The sequence below is a fragment of the Oncorhynchus tshawytscha genome, linkage group LG16 (assembly GCF_018296145.1).
Source record: "Oncorhynchus tshawytscha isolate Ot180627B linkage group LG16, Otsh_v2.0, whole genome shotgun sequence".
Classification (NCBI taxonomy): Eukaryota; Metazoa; Chordata; class Actinopteri; order Salmoniformes; family Salmonidae; genus Oncorhynchus; species Oncorhynchus tshawytscha.
Window position 1 is genome coordinate 82,625,766 of NC_056444.1, and position 13,819 is coordinate 82,639,584.

The following is a 13,819-nucleotide window of genomic DNA, read 5'->3' on the forward strand; positions in this document are numbered from 1 at the left end:
CCCCTTGGGTCATATTCAGACCGTGTGCCGCAATTTGAGAACCCTGCTATAGAAGCTTAAACACTTGGTGTGTGTGCACAGGCACTGATTACAGCTAAACACGCTGTATGATGCTGAATGCAAAATAGTCTTCAGTCTGTAAACACAATGTGTTTTTAATGGCTGGTATTTTATTTGGATCCCCCATTAGCCACTGCAATAACATCAGCTACTCTTCCTGGGGTCCACATGAAACATGACGTAGCACAGCACATTATTAGTCAAAGATTGAAATACGTACATTTAAATCGTCACGCACGGCCTGCATGTCAGTACATGCACACATTATATTTATGCCAGATATATAAAAACAGCCATTAGCATGATCAGAGGTAGATTTAGTATATTATTCATACATTATAAGATACCCTTTTATAAAATGGTGAATGTTACTATATTCCCATTTAACATGATAATGATGTGCGTTAAATTAACCTAACTTTTTGAAGACATTTACATATTACATATTACATATTATACACATACATACATACATATTATACAGTTAACTGCAGGGACCAATAGCTGTGTGATAAATGTTATGGTAATAACATTGTAATATTCTGGAAATATTCTCAATACAACCTGCCCTTTTCATGTTATAAATAACACAACCTGTGATCAAATTGAACATTTTACTCGGAACAAACTCTTCCTGGAAATGCTTTGGCCTACATCTCAAAAGGAGTTATGAATTGTTCATGTTGCTTAATTGAATCAAAAAAATCTAATATTTAACCTTTTATGTAACTAGACAAGTCCGTTAACAAATTATTATTTACATTGACGGCCTGCCGGGGAACAGTGGAGTTAACTGCCTTGTTCAGGGGCAGAACAACAGATTTTACCTTGTCAGCTCGGGGGATTCTATCCAGCAACCTTTTGGTTACTGGCCCAACGCTCTAACCACTAGGCTTCCTGCCTCTAACCACTAGGCTACCTGGCTCTAACCACTAGGCTTCCTGGCTCTAACCACTAGGCTACCTGCCTCTAACCACTAGGCTACCTGCCTCTAACCACTAGGCTACCTGCCTCTAACCACTAGGCTACCTGCCTCTAACCACTAGGCTACCTGCCTCTAACCACTAACCACTAGGCTACCTGCCTCTAACCACTAGGCTACCTGCCTCATCTAATAACCACTAGGCTACCTGGCTCTAACCACTAGGATACCTGCCTCTAACCACTAGGATACCTGCCTCTAACCACTAGGCTACCTGCCTCTAACCACTAGGCTACCTGCCTCTAACCACTAGGCTACCTGCCTCTAACCACTAGGCTACCTGGCTCTAACCACTAGGCTACCTGGCTCTAACCACTAGGCTACCTGGCTCTAACCACTAGGCTACCTGCCTCTAACCACTAGGCTACCTGCCTCTAACCACTAGGCTACCTGCCTCTAACCACTAGGCTACCTGCCTCTAACCACTAGGCTACCTGCCTCTAACCACTAGGCTACCTGGCTCTAACCACTAGGCTTAATCCCTAAAAGGCTCAGGTATTGGTGTCAGGATGGAAATCTTTACATAGCCTACAGATTACTGACATACTGACATTTGCTTTAGCCCATAAGGTCTGTGTCATGCACTGTAACCACGCACACACGTCGCCCGGGTTTGGCCGGGGTAGGCCGTCATTGTAGATAAGAATTTGTTCTTAACTGACTTGCCTAGTTAAATCAAAATAATAAATATATAAAGGAACAATATACAGTATGTACCCATACTTTAGCTACACGGTAACAATGTAACCACACTATCTATGTAACAATATACATTATGTACCCATACTTTAGCTACAGGGTAACAATGTAACCACACTATCTATGTAACAATATACATTATATACCCATACTTTAGCTACAATGTATCCACACTGTATCTATGTAACAATATACAGTATGTACCCATACTTTAGCTACACGGTAACAATGTAACCACACTATCTATGTAACAATATACATTATGTACCCATACTTTAGCTACACGGTAACAATGTAACCACACTATCTATGTAACAATATACATTATGTACCCATACTTTAGCTACACGGTAACAATGTATCCACACTATCTATGTAACAATATACAGTATGTACCCATACTTTAGCTACACGGTAACAATGTAACCACACTATCTATGTAACAATATACATTATGTACCCATACTTTAGCTACACGGTAACAATGTAACCACACTATCTATGTAACAATATACATTATGTACCCATACTTTAGCTACACGGTAACAATGTATCCACACTGTATCTATGTAACAATATACAGTATGTACCCATACTTTAGCTACACGGTAACAATGTATCCACACTGTATCTATGTAACAATATACATTATGTACCCATACTTTAGCTACACGGTAACAATGTATCCACACTATCTATGTAACAATATACATTATGTACCCATACTTTAGCTACACGGTAACAATGTATCCACACTATCTATGTAACAATATACAGTATGTACCCATACTTTAGCTACACGGTAACAATGTATCCACACTGTATCTATGTAACAATATACATTATGTACCCATACTTTAGCTACAATGTATCCACACTATCTATGTAACAATATACAGTATGTACCCATACTTTAGCTACACGGTAACAATGTATCCACACTGTATCTATGTAACAATATACATTATGTACCCATACTTTAGCTACACGGTAACAATGTATCCACACTATCTATGTAACAATATACATTATGTACCCATACTTTAGCTACACGGTAACAATGTATCCACACTATCTATGTAACAATATACATTATGTACCCATACTTTAGCTACACGGTAACAATGTATCCACACTATCTATGTAACAATATACAGTATGTACCCATACTTTAGCTACACGGTAACAATGTATCCACACTGTATCTATGTAACAATATACATTATGTACCCATACTTTAGCTACACGGTAACAATGTATCCACACTATCTATGTAACAATATACATTATGTACCCATACTTTAGCTACACGGTAACAATGTATCCACACTATCTATGTAACAATATACAGTATGTACCCATACTTTAGCTACAATGTATCCACACTATCTATGTAACAATATACATTATGTACCCATACTTTAGCTACAATGTATCCACACTATCTATGTAACAATATACATTATATACCCATACTTTAGCTACAATGTATCCACACTATCTATGTAACAATATACATTATGTACCCATACTTTAGCTACAATGTATCCACACTATCTATGTAACAATATACATTATGTACCCATACTTTAGCTACAATGTATCCACACTATCTATGTAACAATATACATTATATACCCATACTTTAGCTACAATGTATCCACACTGTATCTATGTAACAATATACATTATGTACCCATACTTTAGCTACACGGTAACAATGTATCCACACTATCTATGTAACAATATACAGTATGTACCCATACTTTAGCTACAATGTATCCACACTGTAGTGTAGTTTGCACTTTATTGCCTGTGTGCTCCTTTTTGTGTTGGGAATCAGGCGATACAATGTAGCAACTGAGTTGCTGGTAGCTAGAAAATCCACATCAGTTGCTGTGTTGCCTCCCTATTTCCTACCGCTGCTGTTGTTAGTCTGGAACCCCCTAGTTCCGAGCCAGGGCCCCAGTCTACCCTGCCCCTCCCTCTCCTCCCCAGCTTTGCTTGTTTGGTATGCTGAGCGTTGTGTCTGTTGTCTGCAGCTTGTAGTTACATTCCAATGGCCTTGTTTATTATAGACCAGACATACATTCGAGAGGGGTTCTTGATTCCGTATCCTGTGTCTGCACGCTTGTGTGTGAGGTCTTAACACATGCTCCGTTGTGTGTGTGTGTGTGTGTGTGTGTGTGTGTGTGTGGTAGAAACGGGAGCGAGGCTGAGGTCACAGCACAAGCTCAGTGGAAACATTCTCGGAGACTCGAACCAAGCGCTCTGCTTGGTCCTCCATTTTGAGCACCTAGCAATAGGTGGGAAGGAACACAGTGAGTTGATTTCACTAACGACCACTACTACAGTTCTAGACAAAACTGTCAACGTCCCGACCCTTAGAGATCGGTGTCAGACATGGACGACTTGTTCGCCCCGCGGAGGTAGGTTGATAAAATATATTCACATGTTACCGTTTAATTCCGTGAGTAGTTTTCTGAGACGATCTTGAGTAACGTTAGTAGCTACTCGCTGCTACTACTCAGAATGAATTTCACTATACACCCGAGTGTCATTTGTCACAGCTATCGTAAGAATATGCATATCTGAATCATAGTTTAATTTAGCGGTTACTCTCCGGTGCACGGTGCATATCCCTGCCAATCTTACCTTACGTGAAGGTAAATCGCGAGCCGAACGTGTTATGTTGTAACAATTCCGTACAAGTAACGGTACATAACGGAGAAGCACTACCCTTTGTAACCCATATGAGCAAGCTAACTTTTTCCTCCCTTATTTTTGTTGTCATAGGAGATATAAGAACAGAAGCAAGGCTTGTGCGGACTCCATTTTGCAGTACCCTACTCTCTCTCTCTCTCTCTCTCTCTCTCTCTCTCTCTCTCTCTATGCTCGTATTTACAATCGAGCCGACATGGCAGCCCTGAGATCTTTGTGCACTCTCTCGCTGGCTGAAAAATACAATCATGTCAACGAAAGAGCGCTGTAGGTACTAAAGGAGACTGAGTGTGGTTGATTAGAAAAGTTGACCATTTTTGTAATATTATGACAGCGTTTACAGTCGTGCGACGATTGGACGGGATTGATGGAAAGGGGCGGGGTTTGTCTTGATTACTGTTGTTTCAGTGTAAAGTTACACCATGCTGGATCAGACTGGTCTTGTTTTGGTTCAGAAAGCATACAGGAATACAAAGTGACCTGCTTGGTCTTTATTTTTGTCACTTTCTATTTTAGACTACGTGAAATATGTTGATCGTAATTCCTGTTGTTACAGGACTTTTTGTTTTTATTTAACCCTTATTTAACTAGGCATAGAAGTTCTTACAATATATAATATACACAGATTTTAAACAATGTTTCAAGGCTGTTGGAGAGCTACATTTAATATTTATAACATTTATTTATTTTATGCATTTAGGTATAATATGATACCATTTTAAAATATCAGATTACTTTCCTAGAATATTACTCATGACATGCATAAGGAAATGTACCCCAATCCCTTACATATTTTTAATAAATGGATTGATAAATAAATGGGATCATTTAAAGTGTACACTTTTCAACTCATTGATTCCTACATTCTCCAAATATAACATTTATAGAATTCAACTAAACATATATTGTCTCAAAACAAAGTAATTATGGTTCATTGATCCCTCACCTGTCTTCCTTACTATGTCCTGTCAGACTGCCCAGTAACCCAGTGTGGGGGATCTGATCCCTCACCTGTCTTCCTTACTATGTCCTGTCAGACTGCCCAGTAACCCAGTATGGGATCTGATCCCTCACCTGTCTTCCTTACCATGTCCTGTCAGACTGCCCAGTAACCCAGTGTGGGATCTGATCCCTCACCTGTCTTCCTTACTATGTCCTGTCAGACTGCCCAGTAACCCAGTGTGGGGGATTTGGTCCCTCACCTGTCTTCCTTACTATGTCCTGTCAGACTGCCCAGTAACCCAGTGTGGGATCTGATCCCTCACCTGTCTTCCTTACTATGTCCTGTCAGACTGCCCAGTAACCCAGTGTGGGATCTGATCCCTCACCTGTCTTCCTTACTATGTCCTGTCAGACTGCCCAGTAACCCAGTGTGGGATCTGATCCCTCACCTGTCTTCCTTACTATGTCCTGTCAGACTGCCCAGTAACCCAGTGTGGGGGATTTGGTCCCTCACCTGTCTTCCTTACAATGTCCTGTCAGACTGCCCAGTAACCCAGTGTGGGATCTAATCCCTCACCTGTCTTCCTTACTATGTCCTGTCAGACTGCCCAGTAACCCAGTGTGGGATCTGATCCCTCACCTGTCTTCCTTACTATGTCCTGTCAGACTGCCCAGTAACCCAGTGTGGGGGATTTGGTCCCTCACCTGTCTTCCTTACTATGTCCTGTCAGACTGCCCAGTAACCCAGTGTGGGATCTGATCCCTCATCTGTCTTCCTTACTATGTCCTGTCAGACTGCCCAGTAACCCAGTGTGGGATCTGATCCCTCACCTGTCTTCCTTACTATGTCCTGTCAGACTGCCCAGTAACCCAGTGTGGGGGATTTGGTCCCTCACCTGTCTTCCTTACTATGTCCTGTCAGACTGCCCAGTAACCCAGTGTGGGATCTGATCCCTCACCTGTCTTCCTTACTATGTCCTGTCAGACTGCCCAGTAACCCAGTGTGGGATCTGATCCCTCACCTGTCTTCCTTACTATGTCCTGTCAGACTGCCCAGTAACCCAGTGTGGGATCTGATCCCTCACCTGTCTTCCTTACTATGTCCTGTCAGACTGCCCAGTAACCCAGTGTGGGATCTGATCCCTCACCTGTCTTCCTTACTATGTCCTGTCAGACTGCCCAGTAACCCAGTGTGAGGGATTTGGTCCCTCACCTGCCAGACTGTCCTGTCAGACTGCCCAGTAACCCAGTGTGAGGGATTTGGTCCCTCACTTGTACATCTCACTTAATTGTATTTTTCCCTGGTCTTAAACCAATGATAATTTTTTTTAAAGGTTTACACACCTTCATTCTGTTTACACACCTCTAATATAACATTGTCGGTGTGTAATTATATTGTATGGTCTGGTTGACTTCTTAAAATGATTGTTAAAACTACATGGGAGGGATAGTCGACGAGGGGCTGTGAGTTCTATGGAAAATAATAAGCGACCACATGGAAGGTGTGTTGCACCGAGTTGCATTATTTTTCCAGAGAACGCATAGAGCCCCGAGTTTATTATCCCATTTATACCACCGATATACTTTAACACATTTAGCACTACAAATGGGTTCAACATCCACTGAAGTTGCTAGCAAGTTTACTAGCTAGTTACAGTAGTTGCCTTGGTAACCAAACCTACTTGCTAGTTTAGCTAAACCAAACCATCAGTCCTTGCTTGCTATTATGAAAATCTAATGCCAATAATGTTTTCAATTTGACATTTGCATTCAAAAGCAGCTCAAACATAGACTGTAAGAATGAACTATAGCCATTGAATTCTACAGTGTTGTTTGACTGTGTTTTTTTAGGGAAATAATGCACACTCTAGAATGCCTTTCAAGCCAATCAGAAAAGAGTATTCAACAATGTCATGGTATCCACCTCATTTTCAATGGGCACAGCCAAACAACGGGAGTGGTGGATTCGACTTCCGCTTTACTTCCCTACTGCAGTGCGCTGGTGGCAAACTTTCCAGAGTCAATTATTTGAAGGAGTCAATTTCTAGAATATTAAGGTCAAGTAAGTGTAATTTTTATATTTATTTAATTAAATTTCGCTAACGTTAGCTAGACCTACTAGTAGGCTAGTTATGCTGTGATAATAATGTTAGCTTGAACCTTCTAGTAGTCTAGTTCTGTTGTGATACTAATGTTACCTTGAACCTACTAGTAGGCTAGTTCTGATGTGATAATAAGTTAGCTAGACCTACTAGTAGGCTAGTTCTGATGTGATAATAACATTAGTTGTCAGAGTTATGGGCCATCCACCAAACCAATATGTGTAATGATAAACTATAGACTACATAACTACACAGCGTTGGTGAGCATCCACTCTAGAGGAAAGTTTTCTACAGTCCTACACCTGTCAATCAACTGATTAACGCATCCTACCGCACACTGCCTGTTCATAAGGTGGTAACACAAAACCATTCACGAGGTCCCTAACACACATATACTGGTTCAGACCATTCACTAGGTCTCTAACACACAGATACTGGTTCAGACCATTCATGAGGTCTATAAAACCCACAGATACTGGTTCAGACCATTCATGAGGTCAATAAAACACACCGATACTGGTTCAGACCATTTATTTATTTCAGGGTGTGTTCATTGTCATAGTGACAACTGCAAATACTACTTACAGTGGGGCAAAAAAGTATTTAGTCAGCCACCAATTGCAAGTTCTCCCAGTTAAAAAGATGAGAGGCCTGTAATTTTCATCATGAAGGTACACTTCAACTATGACGGACAAAATGAGAGAAAAAAATCCAGAAAATCACATTGTAGGATTTTTAATGAATTTATTTGCAAATTATGGTGGAAAATAAGTATTTGATCAATAACAAAAGTTTATCTCAATACTTTGTTATATACCCTTTGTTGGCAATGACAGAGGTCAAACGTTTTCTGTAAGTCTTCACTAATTACACATTATGGACACTTTTTCTGTACTTTTATGGCCCATAATGCAATTCTTCAGAAAATGGGTGTGGCTTCACAACATTTTCAGATTTGAAGAAAATGGTGGAAAATATTCAGACCAAGTCCGACGAGAGCACATACAAATTCATTGCTTTAACTAATTATGACAAATGTTAAGATATTGAACAATGTAATAAAGTAATGACTTTTCAAACAAGTTACACGTTATGTTGGCGGACAATTTGTTAGCTACACTATCCTTATGAACCGCATAGCATTATGTACCGGTGTGTTAGCTAGTTACCTAATGTTAATTGGCTACTCGAACTTGCCAGGCAGTATATTAACTATCGGTTATCTAACTAACTACCCAACGTTTATTGACTTGATTATTCACATTCTTAGCTAAGTGGTGTAGTCGTTGTGTTTTTCAATGGACATTGTTAATTCTGGCTATCTACTACGATTTCAGAGCTCTCTCTCGCAGGATAATTAATGAATTTACGAACGCTCAACACCCGTTGAACATGGCCGGTGTCAGTAAACATTGTCCAAAAAAAAAAAACGAAACGTAATTTAATTGTTGCCAACAGCACAGTTAGTCACCAACGCTCTGGATAACATGAAAACAGTCCTAACCAGCTCTGCTAGGGCGAGTAAAAATGGTCAGAGTGAGCTGTTCTCTCGTTTGTGTCTGGAAGTAGCTAGCCTACGTTAGCTTGGGTGCTTGACTCTCCTCGGCCAGAGAGTCATTGTGCGCTCTGAATGCTCCCGAGAATGAAACACTCTGGATTTACGAACGCCCAGAGCGCACTCTGGCACTCCAGATTTGAATTTACGAACACACACGAAATTGTAAAATGTTTAGCTAGACATTTGTTATGCTAACAAGCTAGCAAGAGGTTGCATAGCAACAGCATCAACTTCCGGTAGACGGGCGACGCTCTAGTACGCTCAACTGAAACGATAACGTTCATTTACAGTACACTAAAATTAACTAATAGTCAATAGTATGTATTAAATACTGTATTTTAGTATAGGTATTCGAAACACAGCCCAGGATTTTGTTCCAACCTGGCACTACACCTGACCAACTGAGCTAATCGATCAGTTTGGTGATTTCCCTCAATTCAACACACCTGATCTTCCAGGTCGGTTAAATGGAAAAAAAGGATCAGTGTTGCCTGCCCCTGTTATAGGCTGTTGAACACGGGAACAGCTGGAAGAGAGAGGCTAGTGATGTGTAGCCAGAGTAAGATGCTAAATAGTAGCTAGATATTAGGCTATTCATTAGCTAAATATAAGGGCTATATGCTAAATATTAGCTAGATATTAGGCTATTCATTAGCTAAATATAAGGGCTATATGCTAAATATTAGCTAGATATTAGGCTATTCATTAGCTAAATATTAGGCTATTCATTAGCTAAATATAAGGGCTATATGCTAAATATTAGCTAGATATTAGGCTATTCATTAGCTAAATATAAGGGCTATATGCTAAATATTAGCTAGATATTAGGCTATTCATTAGCTAAATATAAGGGCTATATGCTAAATATTAGCTAGATATTAGGCTATTCATTAGCTAAATATAAGGGCTATATGCTAAATATTAGCTAGATATTAGGCTATTCATTAGCTAAATATTAGGCTATTCATTAGCTAAATATTAGGCTATTCATTAGCTAAATATAAGGGCTATATACTAAATATTAGCTAGATATTAGGCTATTCATTAGCTAAATATAAGGGCTATATGCTAAATATTAGCTAGATATTAGGCTATTCGTTAGCTAAATATTAGGCTATTTGTTAGCTAAATATAAGGGCTATATACTAAATATTAGCTAGATATTAGGCTATTCATTAGCTAAATATAAGGGCTATATGCTAAATTGTAGCTAGATATTAGGCTATTCATTAGCTAAATATAAGGGCTATATGCTAAATATTAGCTAGATATTAGGCTATTCATTAGCTAAATATAAGGGCTATATGCAAAATATTAGCTAGATATTAGGCTATTCATTAGCTAAATATTAGGCTATTCATTAGCTAAATATAAGGGCTATATACTAAATATTAGCTAGATATTAGGCTATTCATTAGCTAAATATACGGGCTATATGCTAAATATTAGCTAGATATTAGGCTATTCATTAGCTAAATATTAGGCTATTCGTTAGCTAAATATAAGGGCTATATACTAAATATTAGCTAGATATTAGGCTATTCATTAGCTAAATATAAGGGCTATATGCTAAATTGTAGCTAGATATTAGGCTATTCATTAGCTAAATATAAGGGCTATATGCTAAATATTAGCTAGATATTAGGCTATTCATTAGCTAAATATAAGGGCTATATACTAAATATTAGCTAGATATTAGGCTATTCATTAGCTAAATATTAGGCTATTCATTAGCTAAATCTAAGGGCTATATACTAAATATTAGCTAGATATTAGGCTATTCATTAGCTAAATATAAGGGCTATATGCTAAATATTTACTTGTCAAAGTGCAAGGGGGTAAAAAGATCTGTGGTCTCCGGGCACGCAAAGCTCCTCTATTGATTTGGCCTATGTTTATAGACAATAACATTATTCTACCGTTATTCTACCACAGTGCAATGACAAATGGCTGTAAACTGCAGTGAATAGTAGGCTAATTTGAATAACCGCTCAAACTTCCTGTTTCTGTTTTCATGATGAAATGACTGCATCGGGCCAACAGTCTAGGCCTGATTATGCAACATCCATTTGGATTAGTTTGGGTCTATTTTCGACAGTTTAACACATCCAGAAAGGTACATTAACACCCTCAGTCATATGGTGTAGGTCTATTTTGTCAGGATGGTAACTCAGGGTTAAGATTGGCCTATTGGGGAAAATATGGGCTTCTCCTTTCCAACATCCCTCCTGTTATTTAACTTTACATTCAGCAAGCAAGTGGAAGTATGCATCTCTCCTCTTTTATAGGCTATTAGAAGGCCAAAGAAATAGGTCAAAATAAGTGTCCAACAAGCTTTTGTAGTTTGTCTTTTCCTGATTTAAAAGGAATAGCCGTGGCAACAGAGACTCCAGGTGTGTTGTTACGCAACAGAACAAAGACAGACACGCTTGAGGATGTAGCCTACAGCCTATTAGCCCATAATTTATAAGCTCAATGTGAGGAAAATTTGATCGGATAACGAAATCATGGGATCCTACACTGTTTTCCTAAGGCAGCGCTGAGTGCTCTCCCTCCCATTCCCCGGGTACCAGCTCAAAAAGATACCCTATTGTTTCAGATTTTACATGGACAAGGAATATATCCTGCCCAGGCTACAACACAATGTAATGAAGAATGTTATTGTTTTCAAGACAGTACCAAACTCTGGTCTAGTGAATAGTGAATAGCCTGTCATTTGAATAACCTAGGACTGTCCCCCGACAACAACAAAAAAACGATTGGTCGAAATGTTTACTTATTTTTCCCATATATAGACAGACACACCCCTATGTGTTTGAATAAAATAAACTACATATGCACTGAGCTTTTCTGATGCTTTTAAAGCACACTGTTTGATTTAAATAATTAAGACACACACATGACTCAAGAAAGAGCCCCGATGGTCACACTGTGTAAAAACAATGACATTGAGTGCCTGTGTGACAGGCACACGTCATCTCGCTTTAAAAAAAAACATTTTAAAAGTAGTCGTGGAAACTACAGGAGATTTTTAAAAAGATATGGGTATAGGAGCGAGCGTTATGTGAGTATTGTGTGAGCCGAGTATTGCGCGAGCCGAGTATTGCGCGAGCCGAGTATTGCGCGAGCCGAGTATTGCGCGAGCCGAGTATTGCACGAGCCAAATAGCTGCTGTCAGATGACAATCTTTTTTTCCTGACCATTTGGTGGGACAGTGTGTAAGCAACACCAAATAACTGTACCCAAGAGTTTGTTCTAACAACATTATAATATTTAAAACAGTTGCATGCGTTGGTGAATTGCGTTTTTTTTTATTGTTAAAAACTAATTATTCAAAGCTCCCTTTTTTAATTTATTATTTTTTTAAATGAAATTGCTTGATTTGCATTTCAATTCATGAATGTCTCGTATGCTTTGTGATCGCATGAACGAACGAATGATTGATTGATTGATACAGTAGCCTATATATTGAAATATAGGCTTAAGTAAGTTACAGTATTAAGACTGAACAGGATGTGCTCTGAGGCCTACAGCTCCATGGTGGTTATACCAGGCTGCTACACTAAGACCACTAATGATAATGACATCACTGATTTATTATAATGAGGATCATAATGAATAACTGGGGATGGCAGGTAGCCTAGTGGTTAGGGCGTTGGTCTAGAAACCGAAAGGTTGCAAGATCGAATCCCTGAGCTGACAAGGTACAAATCTGTCGTACTGCCCCTGAACAAGGCAGTTAACCCACTGTTCCTAGACTGTCATTGAAAATAAGAATTTGTTCTTAACTGACTTGCCTAGTTAAATAAAGGTACAATAATAATAAAAAATAATAACAATAAGAAGATAAAGGAGTGTTTAGGAGCGAGAGCCGTGTCTGACAAATAGGTGCTGTTAGATTACAATATCATTTTTCTCTTTAGAAAGGTGTAAATAACACTAAATTAATACCAGTCTGTTCTAAAAAATAAAATAAAAAAAATGTGTAAATCATTTATTGCAGCATAGCTAATATTTAAAAACAAGCTGAATCTATGAAATTGCTTTATCCTCCATTTTGCAGTTGCATGAGACCTGGTGCTCATGGAATCAAAAACCCTCAAGCAGGCAGATCTGTCTAATTTCTGTAGCTATATATGGACAATTTTAAAAAGCCTGACACATTTAACAGTTAGGCTATTAATTATCGACCTAACTAAGTTGGGGGTTTTCCTCTCTCCTCAATTTTCTTAGACGATTACGCTTAAGGCAAAGGTCTGTTTCATCGTCTCTGATGCTGCTGCCTCCACCTCATTGTTCTCGATCCCAATAGGCTGGTTAACGTTCCTATTATGCACATGGCAACATAGGGAAAGGTGTCAATTCTATGGCGCACCGAAGATTATGTTTCAGAACTACAGACAGCGACTGTATCCAGCGCGGGAGAATGCACAGTTATAAAATAGTATTTGAGTCATTATTCTTGGGTCCTTATTTTTACATAATGTAAGCAATAAGGCCCGAGGGGGGGGGGTATATTACCAATATACCACGGCTAAGGGCTGTTCTTAGGCACGACACAACGCAGAGTGCCTGGACACATCCCTTAGCCGTGGTATATAGGCCATATACCACACTCCCTCGGGCCTTATTGCTTAAATTATGTTAAAAAAATTGTTGAATCAAGTGTGTTGATGCTGGGCTGAAACAAAAACATGCACTGACACACTACAGCTCTCCAGGATCACGTTGCTACTGGGCTGGAACAAAAGCCTG

General features: G+C 39.1%; 1 protein-coding gene and 1 long non-coding RNA gene across 2 annotated transcripts in view; both read left to right on the top strand.

Annotated features, from left to right (window-relative positions):
- rerea (arginine-glutamic acid dipeptide (RE) repeats a) overlaps positions 1-13,819 on the top strand; it is a 269,119-nt gene that overhangs the window by 165,984 nt on the left and 89,316 nt on the right.
- Positions 3,397-5,300, top strand: LOC121839658. Its single transcript, XR_006079149.1, has 2 exons — positions 3,397-4,170; positions 4,538-5,300. It is a non-coding gene; the product is annotated as an uncharacterized LOC121839658 (long non-coding RNA).